The sequence below is a fragment of the Podarcis gaigeae genome (assembly GCF_964106915.1).
Source record: "Podarcis gaigeae genome assembly, chromosome: 3".
NCBI classification, from domain to species: domain Eukaryota; kingdom Metazoa; phylum Chordata; class Lepidosauria; order Squamata; family Lacertidae; genus Podarcis; species Podarcis gaigeae.
The window spans coordinates 117,926,546-117,943,381 of record NC_139680.1 but is presented as its reverse complement, the minus strand read 5'-3'; the positions used below and the strand labels follow the sequence as shown (position 1 = coordinate 117,943,381).

General features: G+C 48.6%; 1 protein-coding gene and 1 long non-coding RNA gene across 3 annotated transcripts in view; one reads left to right on the top strand and one right to left on the bottom strand.

Moving 5' to 3' along the window:
* LOC310842216 overlaps nucleotides 1–16,836 on the top strand; it is a 554,664-nt gene that overhangs the window by 464,647 nt on the left and 73,181 nt on the right. The gene's annotated exons all lie outside the window — the stretch shown is intronic.
* KIF13B (kinesin family member 13B) overlaps nucleotides 1–16,836 on the bottom strand; it is a 175,057-nt gene that overhangs the window by 155,870 nt on the left and 2,351 nt on the right. The window lies entirely within an intron of this gene.

Sequence of the window (16,836 nt, the reverse complement as noted above, 5' to 3'; positions counted from 1 at the left end):
TTAAAATCAGAGGCGTTTCGTGGTGCAGCTGGAATATTTCTGCTGAGCTTCCCAATTCACCCAGATGCTTGAAAGTCAGGTTAAAAGATACAGCTAGTTTTGCGCTGCTGTTATTTAGAGTTTGGATTTGATATCCCGCTTTATCACTACCCGGAGGAGTCTCAAAGCAGCTAACATTCTTCTTTTCCTTCCTGCCCCACAACCCACAACAAACACTCTATGAGGTGAGTGGGGCTGAGAGACTTCAGAGGAGCCCAAGGTCACCCAGCAGCTGAATGTGGAGGAGCAGGGAAGCGAACCCAGTTCACCAGATTACGAGTCCATTGCTCTTAACCACTACACCACACTGGTTGATAACCTACAGCACACGTCGTAACTATTCATTGCAACAGTCAACGGTGCCCTTCTGTGCAGTTCAAAAGTTGTATATTCCTATCCTATTTTCGTTTTCATAAAAATAATAAAAATCATTGTTTGTATATACCGTTCATTGTGCTCCTCCCTTCCTCAAGTTAAAGATACATCTATCTATAAGTTTGATTTCTCTCTGAAGCTATTATTATTATATCTGTTTTACAGATCAAGAAGGCTGCAGTGACTCCTGTGTGACTTTTGTTGTAATTCTGCTGCATGGCTTATTTTGTTTTGTTAACAGAGTTTCATAGGCCGCAATTGTTTTAATGATGACTTGCAAATGTTTCACAGATGATTTGCCATCTATTCAGTGTAATTTATGCTGCATTTGTGATGTTCTGGGACGTCACTGCTATTTATCTTTTGTAAGCCGCTTTGCGATTCATTTGAAGGAAAACATAGCAAGTCAAACAGAAATATGGTGAATCAAATCGGACGAAAACGTCTTTCATATGCCGGCGTTCATTCACTGGCCCTCCTGCTGATGAGTTTTTAAATCAATCTTTCCATACAGATTTTAGTCTCTTGGGTCCGGTTTGGCACTGCCGTCCCACCCACTGGCACAAACTAAGGGCCTCACTCTGACTACTCACCCACACTGTTGCAGCTGCACGTGGGTTCATCTCCAGCTACACACTTGGCCACAGAAGCTGCTGGGTCATTCCAGCAGTGTTCCCCCAGTTTTACAGAGACGCCACCAGGAAAGTACTTGCGGAGCTATTTGCAGCTGGCAAACGAGCCCCAGAGACTGGCACAGCGGGCAGGAAGAGGGGCAAGGGGTTGCCAAGCAGCTGCTTAGCCAGATATTGGCCCAAGGCAAGCAAAAAAGCAGCAAAGCAGGCCTCTGCCCCACCAGTGCCCCACGGGCATAAAAGAAGCCTAAGACTCTTGAAAGTTTAAGAGTTTCTGGATAAGACTTTTACAAAACAACTGCAACATGGTGATTCCTGCATTGCAGGGAGTTGAACAGTTCTGTGATTCTACATCCACCACAAAAAATGCATGCAATTTATTCCTAATATATTTTCTACGAACTTCCAGCTGCTCCTGCCCGAGGCTCCATTCCCACAGATGAAGGTTGGTTTAACAAAGCCACACTAAAAAACAAAATCACACTTGAAAGCTCAACGTTGGCCACCGAAAGGAAGACCTCCCAACGTTTCCAAGTGCGTCTCTGGTTTTTACGAGCCTCCAGGTGGGCTGTAGCGTAACAGCAGGTGCAACGCAGAAGAAGAACATGGTGGATATGTTTGGGACTACAATTCCCATCAAGCCTCAGCAAGCACAGCGACCGGGATCATAGTCCAAGATATATGGAGGTATATGGAGGGCTGGTCGGAAGACAGATTAGAGCAGCCTTTCTCAACCTGTGGGTCCCCAGATGTTGTTGAACTACAACTCCCATCACCCCTAGATAGCAAGGTCAGAGCTCAGGGATGATGGGAGTTGTAGTCTAACATCTGGGGACCCACAGGTTGAAAACCGCTGGATTAGAGAGAAGGCTGTTGCAGAAGATCGTGCCCAACTCCAGTCTACGTCTTTGCACAAGAAACCAGAGCAGGTGCCTTCATTTCATTCCCGTTGTTTGAAGACCTTGCTGTCTTGATATGGTCCAGGGAGGTGATGCTCCAAAGTCAATCGCGCCCAGGCTGAACAACTGGAGACCCCCATCCCCGCCTCTCTCTCCCTAAATAAAAACTGCTCTGCCGTATCAACAGAGCAGCATGGGAACGGACTGGACTGAATCTCGTGGAAATGACAGGAGTGGATTTGATCAGATCTGACACGGGGCAGCGGTTAGGCTAGGGCTGGAAAAACCAGAGTTCAAATCCCCGCTGGGCTACAAATGCCACCGAGTGACCCTAGGTCAGGCATGTCCAAAGCCTGTTCCAGGGGCCTAATCCGGGCCGCTGGTCGGTTTAATCCAGCCCTGTGGCAGTTTATTTCATGGGGTAAAATCCCCCAAAAACCTCAACAACTTCAACCCTAAAATCTGGCCCTCTAGGTCAATCACACCCTTTTGGTCTGAGGCTCCAATACTTTGGCCACCTCATGAGAAGAGAAGACCCCCTGGAAAAGACCCTGATGTTGGGAAAGATGGAGCGCACAAGGAGAAGGGGACAACAGAGGACGAGATGGTTGGTAGCTTCTTGAAGCTACCAACAAGTGTTCTTGACCAAACTGGGGGAGGCAGTGGAAGACAGGAGTGCCTGGCGTGCTCTGGTCCAGGGGGTGACGAAGAGTCGGACACGACTAAACAACTCAACAACAACAACAATCAAGATGCAGGCTTGTTGTAAGGATAAAATGGGGGTTGAAACATCGAAGAGTCACATGAACCACCTGGAGTTCTCTGCGGGGAAAGGCAAGATGCAATGAAATAAATATTAAATATTTCTTCTTTCGCGATTCCCAAACAGGTCACCGACCCAACCATCAAATCTCCCAGCGGTTTGACTTCACACCCAAAAAAGGTATACTCCTCCATTGTCTCCCAAGAGACAGACAGGTGCCAACACATAAAAGCGGTAAATCAATTCTGCGAGCTCACTTCAAGGTATTTTATGGGAAGCTATTCACAAATGGAATCGAATGAGCAAATGGATGGATTCCGTCACTGTCCCCAACACTTGCCCATCACGCCCACAGAGCAGGGTCTCCTAATCCTCTCTCCCACCCAGCCAATGCCACTGTGACAGTTTCAGCTTTCCAGTGGGTCCGTGCCCCTTCCTTTCCCTGCCGAGCTGAAGGTAAACACCAAGATGACAAATTCAGGATGACAAGGCCTCGGGGGCATAGCCAGTCCAAGGGCCAGTAGGGTGTGGAGGCAGATGGAAAATACGGCGAGACATTTCTGAAATCACCAGGCTATGCACCGAGAATAAGGCAGCGCAAGGCTTTCCCGGGTTTTCTCCGGGAAATGCAAATTGGTTTTATTTCCACTTCTGAGTGTCCCTTTGAAGTGCACACCTGCTATGGCGGTTAATCTACCATTGCCTTCCCTCCCACCTCCAATCTGTCACTAATTGGGATTTTTAAGTCGCTAGGCTGTAAGCTTTCAAATGCAGGAGGTGAGGAACATGCTACACACTGTTCTACTGCAAAAGGGGGGGGGGGAATCCCAATATTTCCAAACGCCGAAGCACCTACGAAGCATGATGCTGGTCCTCATGAATTTGGGTCCCTCTTGACGCTGGCTCCCAAAAGGAAATTGGAGGGCCTTCTCGGTAGTGGCACCTGCCCTGTGGAACGCCCTCCCACCAGATGTCAAAGAGAAAAACAACTACCAAACTTTTAGAAGACATCTAAAGGCAGCCCTGTTTAGGGAAGCTTTTAATGTTTAATAGGTTATTGTATTTTAGTGTTTTGTTGGAAGCTGCCCAGAGTGGCTGGGGAAACCCAGCCAGATAGGCGGGGTATAAATAATAAATTATTATTATTATTATTTTATTATTCCTGGAACTAACCCCACTCTGTCTTACGGAGCACAGCGTTGGCATCCGAAGGAGGCTTTCTGATAGAAAGGGGTTTGGGTTCCTTTAAAAGGTAACCTGGCCATGAAAAAAGCCATTTGTAGATAAGAAATATCTTAGGAAGGGGAAAGGGTTGGGGGAGAGGAGGGGGCTACTAAGAGGCCTAAAAGGAGCTATTCTTTCGCTTCACCGAAACTGAAAGAAAATTCCATCCCGAGATAATTATCGGCTTGCTATGCTTGGAAAAAGCCACGGGTGTCAAATTCCCATCACCACCTTGGGAAATATTCTCTACAGGTGAAGCCTAGACATCAGTCCACACAGGAAATGACAGCCCCTTTCAATTCAAAGCACACAGCAAGGTCAGAAGAAACTCTGACATAGGAAGTTGCCGGTTTGGGATGAGAATGCAGAAAGTTGAGGTTTTTCCCCCCAAGTCCCTACAGATCTAGTAAGTGAGGTATACTCCTTTGGTACCTCTGATGTTCCGTAATTATATGGCCATTCAAAAAACATTGAGATTTAGCTATTTCATTTCAGGAAGAGTCCTTAACATGCTTTTCAAAATGCCTCTCACATAAGCCACAGTGCCGTTCATTACGTGGGAACCATTTTCAATTTTGAGAGAGGTGCAATTTCCCACAATGGTGAGTTCCGGCTCCTAATGCCAGCGTAAAGGTAAAGGGACCCCTGACCATTAGGTCCAGTCGTGACGAACTCTGGGGTTGCGGTGCTCATCTCGCTTTATTGGCCGAGGGAGCCGCGTACAGCTTCCGGGTCATGTGGCCAGCATGACTAAGCCGCTTCTGGCGAACCAGAGCAGCGCACAGAAACGCCGTTTACCTTCCCGCTGGAGTGGTACCTATTTATCTATTTGCACTTTGACGTGCTTTTGAACTGCTAGGTGGGCAGGAGCAGGGACCCAGCAACAGGAGCTCACCCCCTCGCGGGGATTCGAACTGCCGACCTTCTGATCGGCAAGTCCTAGGCTCTATGGTTTAACCCACAGCACCACCCACGTCCCCAATGTCAGCATAGCGGCATGCAAAAACCCAACAGATTTTTCTGATGCAGATGTCTTCAAGCACGGGGCAAAAGGCTACGTTTGCTGGGCATGGGGTTATGGACACCCTCCAAACTCCATTTATGAATAAGCAAAAACTATACTGACAGGCTGCTACACTGGCTGCCTACAGACAGATGTTGTTGCTCCCCAGCAATGTGCTCAACACAGTTTACATTGGTACCACATGTTACGGACAGAATCCGTTCCGTCCGTAACGTGAAACACCTGCAACTCGAAGCGCCGCGTCTGCGCAGACGCACGATGCAATTTGGAACTTCTGCGCATGCGGCGAAATTCGGAAGTAACCCATTCTGGTACTTCCAGGTTGCCACGGGATGCAAGATGAAAACACACAACCTGAAGCAGACGCAACATGAGGTATGATGGTATTTCAAGCTGGCATCCTGCAGTCTGGGGTGGCCTGCCTTTCAGAGGGCGAGGCATCCCCTCCAACTCCATCCTCGCCTCTCCACTTGTGGCAAGTACCAGCAGGGTTGGTGGCAATGCCCAACAGTGTACATTGGGCTGTTAGAATGTGGCATCGGACCCCCGTGTCCCGTAGATTAGACTAGAACATTATTACATGCAGCTACTATTGAAATTAAACGAAATACAGAAGCGCAGAAAATGAGTATGTTTAAAGAGAAGACTGCAGCTGTGAAACTAGAACGGATGCTGTCAAACTTTTCCCCCTTGGGGAAGCCTTCGTCAGTTTGTTGGCTGCAGAGCCCCTGAGATTAGTCAAAATTTCTTTGTACTAAGTAAGGTTTCAGGATTATCTCCTAAGGTCCAGACACCCTCTGCCAGTTTGGCCTGACTGCTGCCATGCACAAACTGAAAGGTCCACTATAAAATATGCCATGCTCTCCTGTAGCTGTACAATACCGAAAAACCATCCCAGTGTTAGAAACTCACATATATAAGCCAGGCGCCAAATGGCTCCTTAAACCAAGGTTGCAGTCGCCAAAACGGAATGTCTAGTTACCATCTGGGGGCAAGGTGGTTCAAAAGTTTTCTTTTTCAAACGACGGACTGACTGTGATTATGAGCTAAACTTTTGGCTGGTTCAGATGACAACCTTGAGCTAGGTTAAGAAGAAAAGTCAGTGGCGCAGACCATTCATAATGAAGAAATATTCTTCACAACTGTGAGCAGGGCGGTGGGTTTAAGGGAAGAGAATTGACAACAATGAACTATGATGCTGTTCACCGCTCCTGCTCAGGGTGCACAGAAAAAGCAATCTGGTTCCTGAAATCCATTCCGATTCTGCAGGTAAAATATAATAATAATAATAATAATAATAATAAAAATTGTACCCCGCCCATCTGGCTGGGTTTCCCCAGCCACTCTGGGTGGCTTCCAACAAAGATTAAAAATACATTAAAATGCCATACATTAAAAACTTCCCTGAACAGGGCTGCTTTCAAATGTCTTCTAAACATCAGATAGTTCTTTATTTCCTTGACATCTGACGGAAGGGTGTTCCACAGGGCGGGTGCCACCACAAGAAGGCCCTCTGCCTGGTTCCCTGTAACTTGGCTTCTTGCAGTGAAGGAACTGCCAGAAGGCCCTTGGAGCTAGACCTCAGCGTCCGGGCAGAACGATGCGGGTGGAGATGCTCCTTCAGGTATATTGGGCTGAAGCCATTTAGGGCTTTAAAGGTCAACACCAACACTTTGAATTGTGCTCGGAAACGTACTGGGAGCCAATGTAGGTCTTTCAAGACCGGTGTTATGCGGACTCGGCGGCCGCTCCCAGTCCCCAGTCTAGCTGATAGAATTCTACAGGATGGGGCAATGAAAACGGTCAAGATCCAATGATCCCCAGATGGTGGGGGTGTCAGGCACCATCCCAGCGCCGCCCAAGCATCTTTCCTTGGTCACAAGTGGTCGAAAGCCAGGTGCAAAATTTCGAACACTCATCACAAATGGTGGATGGATTGCATTTCACCTGGTCAGTCTGCCAGTCTGGCTACCAGCCTAAAGAAGACTGCACAAATTCCTGGAAGAGAAGGCTATCCGATGGCTGTGCCCGACCTCAACATCTGCAGGCAATAATCCTTCTGAATACCAGCTGCTGGAAACCGCAGGAAAGGAGAAGGTTCTCACGCACGGATCCTGCTCGCGGGTTCCCCACAGGAATCCAGTTGGCCGCTGTGAGAAGAGGATACCGGACTAGACGGGCCTCTGGCCTCATCCTGCAAGCCCTCCCTAGAAGTCCAGTCTTCCCATGAAACATACACTCTTCAGCCAGCCTCTGAAGAGCCTCAGGATTCCCAAGACTGAAAACCACAGAGACTGAACATTTGGGTCAAATTTGGCCTGGCAGCCCATGCTTGGAGATCAGTTCCCCCACAGAGGTTTATTATTATTTATTCTTGATTTCTGGAATTAAAGCCCGCTGCTTCGAGCAAACGGATGCCAGTTGGCAATCCAAAAAGAGAGAGACTCGATAGCAGCATCACCGGTTAGGGAAATCAAGTAACACGAGACAACCACATCTCCAATCCATTTGTCCCACCAACACATGCTGTTTTCCAAGTGCCTTTGCTGAGTGAAAGTTGAACTGACTCCATGGCGCTGGAGGGGAAAGGAGAGACTACAGAAAGCCTTGCATGGAAGAAGCTGCAGAAAGCGCCAACCAGGGGCACAATCCGGTGGAAATTTCTGCCACCTAAGCCGCATTCGGGTGAAGGGAACCTGTGCGAGAACAGTGCTCTTGTTCTCGTACAGCTTCATTGACACAGCTTGGCTTGAAGATATTTCCCTTGGATTGCACCCAAAGTCAACAAATATGGCTGGAAGGATCGCTCCTGAAGTTTCAGAGACTTGCAGAGTAACCCGTTTTGCGTTGCCATTTTGAGAGCCAGTGTGGTGTAGTGGTTAAGAGCGGTGGACTCGTAATCTGGTGAACCGGGTTCGCTTCCCCGCTCCTCCACCTGCAGCTGCTGGGTGACCTTGGGCCAGTCACACTTCTCTGAAGTCTCTCAGCCCCACTCACCTCACAGAGTGTTTGTTGTGGGGGAGGAAGGGAAAGGAGAATGTTAGCCGCTTTGAGACTCCTTAAAGGGAGTGAAAGGCGGGATATCAAATCCAAACTCTTCTTCTTCTTCTTCTTCATCCCCTAATCACTACAGAAACGTATGATAAATGAATTAAGAAGCAGGTCTCCAACTTCAAGCGTGGACAAAAAGGTGAGTTTGAGAAGACGGAAGAAAACTGGCTTCTGTTCAGCCAGAGACACTCTCTTCCGAAGCCTACCTTACAATAAAAGTCTGGGTTACAATTTTCATAAAATTTTCAGACCGCGGTAATTAGCTGGTTAATTATGAATGGGTACATCTGCCGGGAAACATACAATACTTGCACCCAGATCTCCGCAATAAGGAGAGTCAGAAAGGCAAAAGGTAATTGTGCTCCAATTTTGCCTTGCCGCAGGAGGGTGGGGGGCGAGGAAGTCAAAACCACTGAAAGAGGAATCTGCCCTAAGTATTTGGGATAGGGTAAACAAAATTTTCAAATAATAAAGAGGCGTCGTTTCTCGCTCTCAGCTTAATCGTTCTTCTGCTAAGTAATTGCACGCAATGAAAAGGCAACTCGCCCAGAATTTTTCGACCCAGCAATTAAAAGGTATTATTGCTGTGTTATAAATATGCTCCATTCATCCATTTTAATGTTTCGGGCAGCCATGAATTAAAGGCACAGGAGAAAGGTAGTCAAAGATGGGGAAGAGATGGAATCATCAAATTGGAAAGTTGGAGGGTCCCCAAAGGGCATCTAGGCCAACCCCCTGAATAATAATATAATAATAATTTATTATTTATACCCCACCCATCTGGCTGGGCTTTTCCCAGCCACTCTGGGCGGCTTCCAACCGAATATTAAAAACAATACAACATCAGACATTAAAAACTTCCCTAAACAGGGCCACTTTCAGTTGTCTTTTAAAAGTAAAATAGTTGTTTACTGCCTTGACATCTTCTGGGAGGGCGTTCCACAGGGCGGGTGCCACTACCGAGAAGGCCCTCTGTCTGGTTCCCTGTAACCTCACTTCTCGCAATGAGGGAACCGCCAGAAGGCCCTCGGAGCTGGACCTCAGTGTCCAGGCAGAACGATGGGGGTGGAGACGCTCCTTCAGGTATACTGGACCAAGGCCATTTAGGGCTTTAAAGGTCAGCACCAACACTTTGAATTGTGCTCGGAAACGTACTGGGAGCCAATGTAGGTCTTTCAAGACCGGTGTTATGTGGTCTCGGCGGCCGCCCCAGTCACCAGTCTAGCTGCCGCATTCTGGATTAGTTGCAGTTTCTGAGTCACCTTCACAGGTAGCCCCACGTAGAGCGCATGGCAGTAGTCCAAGCGAGAGATAACTAGAGCATGCACCACTCTGGCGAGACAGTCTGCAGGCAGGTAGGGTCTCATCCTGCGTACCAGATGGAGCTGATAAACAGCTGCCCTGGACACAGTATTGACCTGCATCTCCATGGACAGCTGTGAGTCCAGAATGACTCCCAGGCTGCGCACCTGGTCCTTCAGGGGCACAGTTACCCCATTCAGGACCAGGGAGTCCTCCACACCAGCCTGCCCCCTGTCCCCCAAGAACAGTACTTCTGTCTTGTCAGGATTCAACCTCAATCCGTTAGCTGCCATCCATCCTCCAACCGCCTCCAGACACTCACACAGGACCTCTGAGCCATCTTGAAATACAGGAATCATAGCTGAAGAATCCTGGACAGGTGGTCATTGAACCTCTATCTAAAAAACTCCAAGGAAGGAGAGTTCACCACCTTCTAAGTGAGACCAATTCCCCTGTCGAACAGCTCTTACTGTTGAACAGACATGTGGACTCCAAAGCTACAGAAGTTTCTCTCAAAATGGGCATAATTGCCTCACAAGTGCAAGAGACTTTCAGGAATCCCGATGTTGTTGCAAAGCTTTTATTAGGCATTGCTCTATTTTTAAGCAAGCTGAAACAACCTACACAGGGATGTGTTTGCTTCCCCATCGCACAGTTTTCCAATATTTCACTCCTCCTGCCGTGCAAGTTGCTTTACAAGGGCACTCAGAGCCAATAAAACGAACTGTGTTAAAAAACCTTCCTGGTCTTCAAAAAGAAAAAGGTAATTGAAGGCTGCCACTTTGTTTAGAAGCAGATTAACGAACGTTCAAAAAGGAGAGAGATAACACTCACGGGAGACTTCCTGATATTTGCTGAGACTCAAACCCTGCCAAGAATGTAAAGTCCAGCAAATTCCTCCATCGACCTCGCTGACAATTTCATTTCCCAGAAGGCGGAAGAAGCAACAAGGAAATCATCTGTCCTGGACCTGGACCTCAGCAACAGGGAGAAATTGATCGACGAAGGGAAAGTACTCGGAAACGTGGCAGGAAGTGATCACGTCCTTTTGGGTTTCGTGATACAGAAGCAAGGGAAAGCGGGGTGCAGTCGGACATGCACTCTGGACATTAAGAAGGCCAGTTTTAAAATGAGATTAAGGCTGGATGGCCACCTGCCATATATGAACGAGTTGAGATTCCTGCATTGCAGGGGGTTGGACTAGATGACCCTGGAGGGCCCATTCCAACTCCACAATTCTATGATTCTACAATTCCAAGCATAACTACCGTATTTTTCGCTTCATAAGATGCACCTAGTTTTTAGAGGAGGAAAAATATTCTGAATGAAACAGTGGATCTATGATTTTTGTGGTTCATACTGTGGCCACAGACATGTGACTTGACGGTGAGTTTGGGGTAGCCCAATGCAAAAATCCTGAGAATCCATGTGGATCCATGCGTTTTTGCACCATTGTGGCCCCACGAAACAGTGGATGTGTGTGTGTGTGTGTGTTTGGTGCAGGCTGTAGCCATGGACATGCTATGTCATCTGATGGTGAATTTGGGGTGACCCAATGCAAAAATCCTGAGGATCCATGGGCTTTTACCTCCCCCTCCCAGGCAGCCTCCTTTATCTCTAGCGTCCCTTATCTCCCTCCCCGATCGCTTGGTGATCAACGGCTTTGTTTCAACACCCACTTCCCTCTTAAAAAAAAAAATAGCATGATCTGCTTTTTGCCCCTGGGCAATTCGGCTCCAGGGACCACACAATCACTCCATAAGACGCTCAGACATTTCCCCTTACTTTTTAGGAAGAAAAAAGTGCATCTTATGGAGCAAAAAATACGGTAAGGCTAAGAAGACTCCAGCTTTTCACCTTTCACATACGCGTCAGTCCCCTTCCCGTTTCAGAGGCATACAACACAAAGTCGACACAGACCAGAAACAGCAGTTGCAAGCGACAGAAACAGGAGTTGTGCGGGAAAGGGAGTTAACCATCTTGTGTAAACAGGTTCCTTGGTTCAAACAGGGAATCTAGCGCACACGGTATAATTAAACACCAGAACAAACACAGAGGAGGTGGCCCCGTGGAAGGACAAGCAATTTCATTCCTCTACATTCTAAGCCGCCCAGCTGAAAACTGGCAATTCAGATAAGGTGACGGAGTAACCTTTTACAGCGTGGTTGGGGAGACTTCAGGGCCCAAGGGGAAAGCAATTGCAACCCTCTAGGGCAGGGGTCAGCAAACTTTTTCAGCAGGGGGCCGGTCCACTGTCCCTCAGACCTTGTGGGTGGCTGGACTATATTTAAAAAATAAATAAAAATGAACGAATTCCTATGCCCCACAAATAGGCCAGAGATGCGTTTTAAATAAAAGGGCACATTCTACTCATGTAAAAACACCAGGCAGGCCCCACAAATAACCCAGAGATGCATTTTAAATAAAAGGACACATTTTACTCATGTAAAACCACACTGATTCCTGGACCGTCCGCCGGCTGGATTTAGAAGACGATTGGGCCGGATCCGGCCCCCGGGCCTTAGTTTGCCTACCCATGCTCTAGGGCTCCCGTTCTGGCACGTGGGTCACCCTACTCCTCCCCTCAAGGGACATGGCTTTCACCCTTCCTTGAGTTTCTCTGTCTGCAGGAATGTGTCCTTGAACTCTGATACTGGCACTGACTGGACAGAGGAATTTGTGTCTGTGTGCTCATGGACACTAAGCCAGTGTTTCTCAAACTTTGGGTCCCCCGCTGCTGTTGGACTACAACTCCCATCATCCCTTTCTAGCAGGTCAGGGATTATGGGAGTTGTAGTCCAACAACAGCTGAGGACTCAAGGTTAAGGAACAGTGCGCTAAGGGAAGATCAAATTTACATTCGTCGCTCTGACCACCTTTGCCTCTGGCCCCAATCGCCACCACTAAGCGGCCCCCGAAAAGTCACCCAGAAGGGTGAAAAAGGCTCCTTTTCCCTGTCATGCACCTTGACGTTCCAGTGCAACACACAGAACTGTGGTTTGTTGCTTCTGATTCAGTTACTCGCTTAATTTGTATCCCACCCATCACTACTAAAGGTGGCCAGAACAGCGGTGCAACAAATGCATGCATTGGGCTCACAGCCTACCCTCTCCACCTCCAGAGGAGTCCCGCTTGCAGCCACGCCAGAGGAAGAAAGGCAAGGGAGCAGGGAGCCAAAGTTCATGCAATGCTCAACCACGGTTTAGTGTTACATCCAAACGCAGCCGCAGATGAACTGTGTTTGTGTGCTGACCAGGATCTACACCCCAATGACGCAGTTCCTTCAGACTTTGAACCTCTGCAACACGCAATCACCTCTCTCACCATGGCTGTAACCTAGCCAGGGCCCTGGATACTCCAGCGAACACAGATTCGGTGGTCTCCTGATACTGGCGGAGGCTGTCGCTCGGCAGTAAGGTCATCCGGGTCCCAGGTTCAAAGCCTGACACTGCTAGGAAGGGCTGGGAACGCCCCATGTCTGAAACCCTGGAGAGCTGCTGCCAGCCCGTGCAGGCAATGCTGAGCTGAATGACTCACAGAACAGAATTTTGTAGAATCGTACAGCCGGAAGGGGCCCACCAAGGGTCATCTAGTCCAACCCCCTGCAATGCAGGGATCTTTTGCCCAGTGTAGACCTCGAACCCACGACCCTGAGATTAAGAGTCTCACACTCGGTATTGAGCACCTTCCCAATATTTCTAAAAGTGCATTGTACAGAAGGATGGCAAGCAACTTTTATGAATAATAATAATAATATAATATAATAAACATACATTTATAGCCTTGACGCTCATTCCTGGCTGCTAAACTGTGGTTTGGAAAACCCAGGAAATACATCTAGACCGGGTCTCTGACGTGTTCGTTGCCACCAAACCACTGGGTCCTAAATCGAAGCCTGGACCTTGCAAGGCGAATTGCACCTTGGAAGGCGGAAGAGTTAAAAGGACGGGAGCTTTGAATATATGGCCCTAAGGAATGAAGTATTTGTAGCCCAGGGGGCAGAGATCACTAAGCCATCTTCTTCTGATAAGGCTATTGTTAGGTGGAACAATGGCATGCGTTAGACACCATTCCTCCAAAGTGACGCAGGAGCCTTGGTGCATGCCACATTCAAGGAGAACAGAGGCAGGATTGATGCAGGAAATAATGCATCTCTTTCCCCCCCCCCCAACCCTGGAAAAATCTGCCAGTTTAAAGAAGCTATGGGCTACCCTCCCCTGGTCACATGCATGCACAAGTTTCAGATGTAAAAATAGATCTACGTTCTGGTAACATGTGCCGAAGCAGCATAGTATTGCTTTGGGGGTTTGGATTAAAAAAAAAAAAAAAAGGTTAAGAGAGGCCGACTTTGGTCCTATAGCCATCTTTTCTCTGCTTAATGTATATTCTGAATATTTTGTGCATTTAGAATTCGAAAAGGGCACGGGCGTCGGAAGGAATAAAGCGAAGCTACGACAGACACAAGCCTGTTTAGTCTTCCGGTTATAATCGGTTTCACACTTTTAAGGAAGGGGGTTCCTTAATAGCTCCCAGCCAAAGCCCGAGAGCCGTTATTGCTCTTGCGATGTCTCGTAAAATCCCCTTGTAAGGGGCAGAGGCAGAAAGCTTATTTGGGGGAGAAAGAACAGGTGGGCAGGTACAGCTTGCGTCAAAGCCCCCCACCAACACACCCCTGACCCCCAGCTCAGGCAAGTCGCCACTTTCTGACCCACTTCTATGTGGTAGCCCCTCGCCTTAGGTCTTCCAAGTTTGCGCCAGCAATTTAGAACCGGGAGAGGAGACTGCTCTGGGCATGCCCAGGGTGAGGAGGGCATTTTCTGGCTGGGAGGTGGGCAACATGCACCCGATCAATAGCATTTTTGGAAGGCCAATGGAAGGAAAGGAGACAGGCAGTTGACGCTGTAAAGGGGCCTTTTTGCACTCTCTTGCAGGGTTGGGGGGGACAGGGAAGGGGACGAACCTGTTTTGCCCCAGAGCCCAATTTGATATTTCTTGACTTGCAAGCTTTACATGCCCGGCGGCTTAGCACAAAAGCTATTCAGAAGAGGGATCATCTACCCCGGCTCAGGAGCACAAATGTTAAAAAGCCAGAGTATCAATAAGTAATAAGGAAACAGATGTTCTGCAAGCTCAGAGATGAAACCTGCCTGCCTGGCCCCTTTGCCCTCAGGTGATGACAAATTCACAATAGTAATTTTTTGTTTAAAACACAACACACACATTCAGGAGAAAAAGCTTCCAAGGTTTCACACCCATCAACGTTCCCCTTGCAAAATCTTTAGCAAACCACCACTAAATTATTACCATGGGCAACATTCAGCATTTAGCCACCCTCAGAACAAACCTAATGGTTTTGGTTGATTTCAATGGGTCTACTCAATGTACAAGTGATCCTGGATATTACCCAATTACACGGCATTTCAACATGTTTTTCCATGCCTTATCTTGTTGCAAACTTTGTGATATCTCTGCATGGTGAGAAAGTCGGTACAGCTTGAGACTTTTTATGATCAGGGTCGTGGGTTTGAGTCGCACATCGGGCAAAAAGATCCCTCCACTGCAGGGGGTAGGACTAGAGGACACCCCCCCCCTCGAGGGTCCCTTCCAACACCACAATTCCATGAGAGCTCATGGCCAGTGCAAGTCCCGAATTTCCACTCCAGCACAGCAAAAACAAACAGGCAATCTCAACCCACACCTAGTGTTTGCTAACATGCAAAGCTCGTCTCTTTAAAATACAAATTTCCTTGCCTTTGAGCCAACTTGCCAGGAAGGGATGAAGATAGGAGCACACTTGCTTTGGGGGCATGTCTATACGTGTTGGGCGGGGAGGGGAAACCCTTTGTTTTCAAAGGTGCATTACAACTCCCTGTGTGGGGTGTTATGGGAGGGCGTGAACCTCTGCAGGGGGGGAATGTCCTGCTCATTCTGGGGTAGTTTGTCCACCTTTGGCCTCCACCCTTCTAAAGGTGGCTCCTATGTGACAGGAAACACATCCCAGGAAACAGCTTCGACTGGCCGGCTAAACCAGATGAAGGCAGCCGACGGGTCTCAAACCCTCAGAAGAAGAGGAGGAGGAGGAGGAGTTTGGATTTGATATCCAGCTTTTACCACTACCCTAAGGAGTCTCAAAGTGGTTAACAATCTCCTTTTCCCTTCCTCCCCCACAACAAACACTCTGTGGGGTGAGTGGGGCTGAGAGACTTCAGAGAAGTGTGACTAGCCCAAGGTCACCCAGCAGCTGCATGTGGAGGAGCCGGGAATCGAACCCAGTTCACCAGATTGCGAATCTACTGCTCTTAACCACTACACCACACTGGCTCTCAGGGCGTTGGGGATTTCCCCTTTGTGAGAAGACAGGGCAGATGGGAAGGATGAGGCCAAGAGTGGGTCTTGTGGTCAAGAAGGTGGTTTCTGCGTGTGCTATAGAGGGAAGTGAGGGGCAGGTGGGGCTCTGGGAAGGGAGCCCACCTAGGAGAAGGAAAACTCTGATTCTAAATCTCCACTGCCTTGCAGAGCATCTTCAGGAGAAGAGAAGGCAGAGGAGAAAATGCTACGCAAATCTGGAGTAGAGTCCATAAGGCAGTTGGACGGCACCTTGTACACCTGCAACTCCTGCAACCAAACTAGTGCTCAACATCTCGCTCTGCTTTCCTCTGGCCCAAATCAGCGAGGCTGAGAGGAGGGGTCTTGTTGTCCGAGCAGCCCTGGACCTCCAAGACACACTGCCCACCAGGATTGCACATCAGGGAGGTTACTTCAGTGCTGCCGGTGCAGCGCTTTGAGTTCGCCCCCGAAGGCGCACTCCATTGTCTCTCGAGGCGGACGGGCACCAATAATTCCACGCCTAACCGATTGCAGACCAAGGTCTCTCAGACTCCTACCTGGAGATACCAAACCAGAGACCTTCCGCAACTAACGCCTGCTAAGTAACATGCAGGTGAACCTCAGGTACTTCAAAGCCACCTCTGCAAATTCCACATTAACATTACAGCAACTCTGGGAACGCCCATCGAGAACTCGCCTTCCTTTGAGTGCATGGCAAGGTGACTCTTTTCACGTCGAACAGGACACACCTCAGCTATAATAATATTACTGACGCAATCTCCCTCCACGGACCTCCTGTGACCTCACCGTGTGTTGACACCAACCAGCGTTAAGCGGCGAGGGGGGGGAAACAGAAAGTTGCTTGCAGGCACAGGAGCTCAGAAGTTTTTGGGAACACCCAATTTCCTAACATGCATCTGGCCGCACGCTTAAGACCGCAACTGAGCTCGGTTCGAAACAGAGGAGGCCGACTGCAATGGCAGGAAAAGCGCAGCAGGCTGTTCGAAGCATATCGTTTCAAGGTTTCACAGGAAGCAGAATCACAGAATTGCAGAGCTGCAAGGGAACCCCAAGGGTCATCTAGTCCCACCCCCCACATGGGGGGGTGTCTTTTGGCCTAACAGACTTGGGGAATGCGGAAAAGTCACCCCAAAGGGCAAGGAGGGAGAAAAGTGCGAGAAGGAAAGTGGAAGCCTCAAC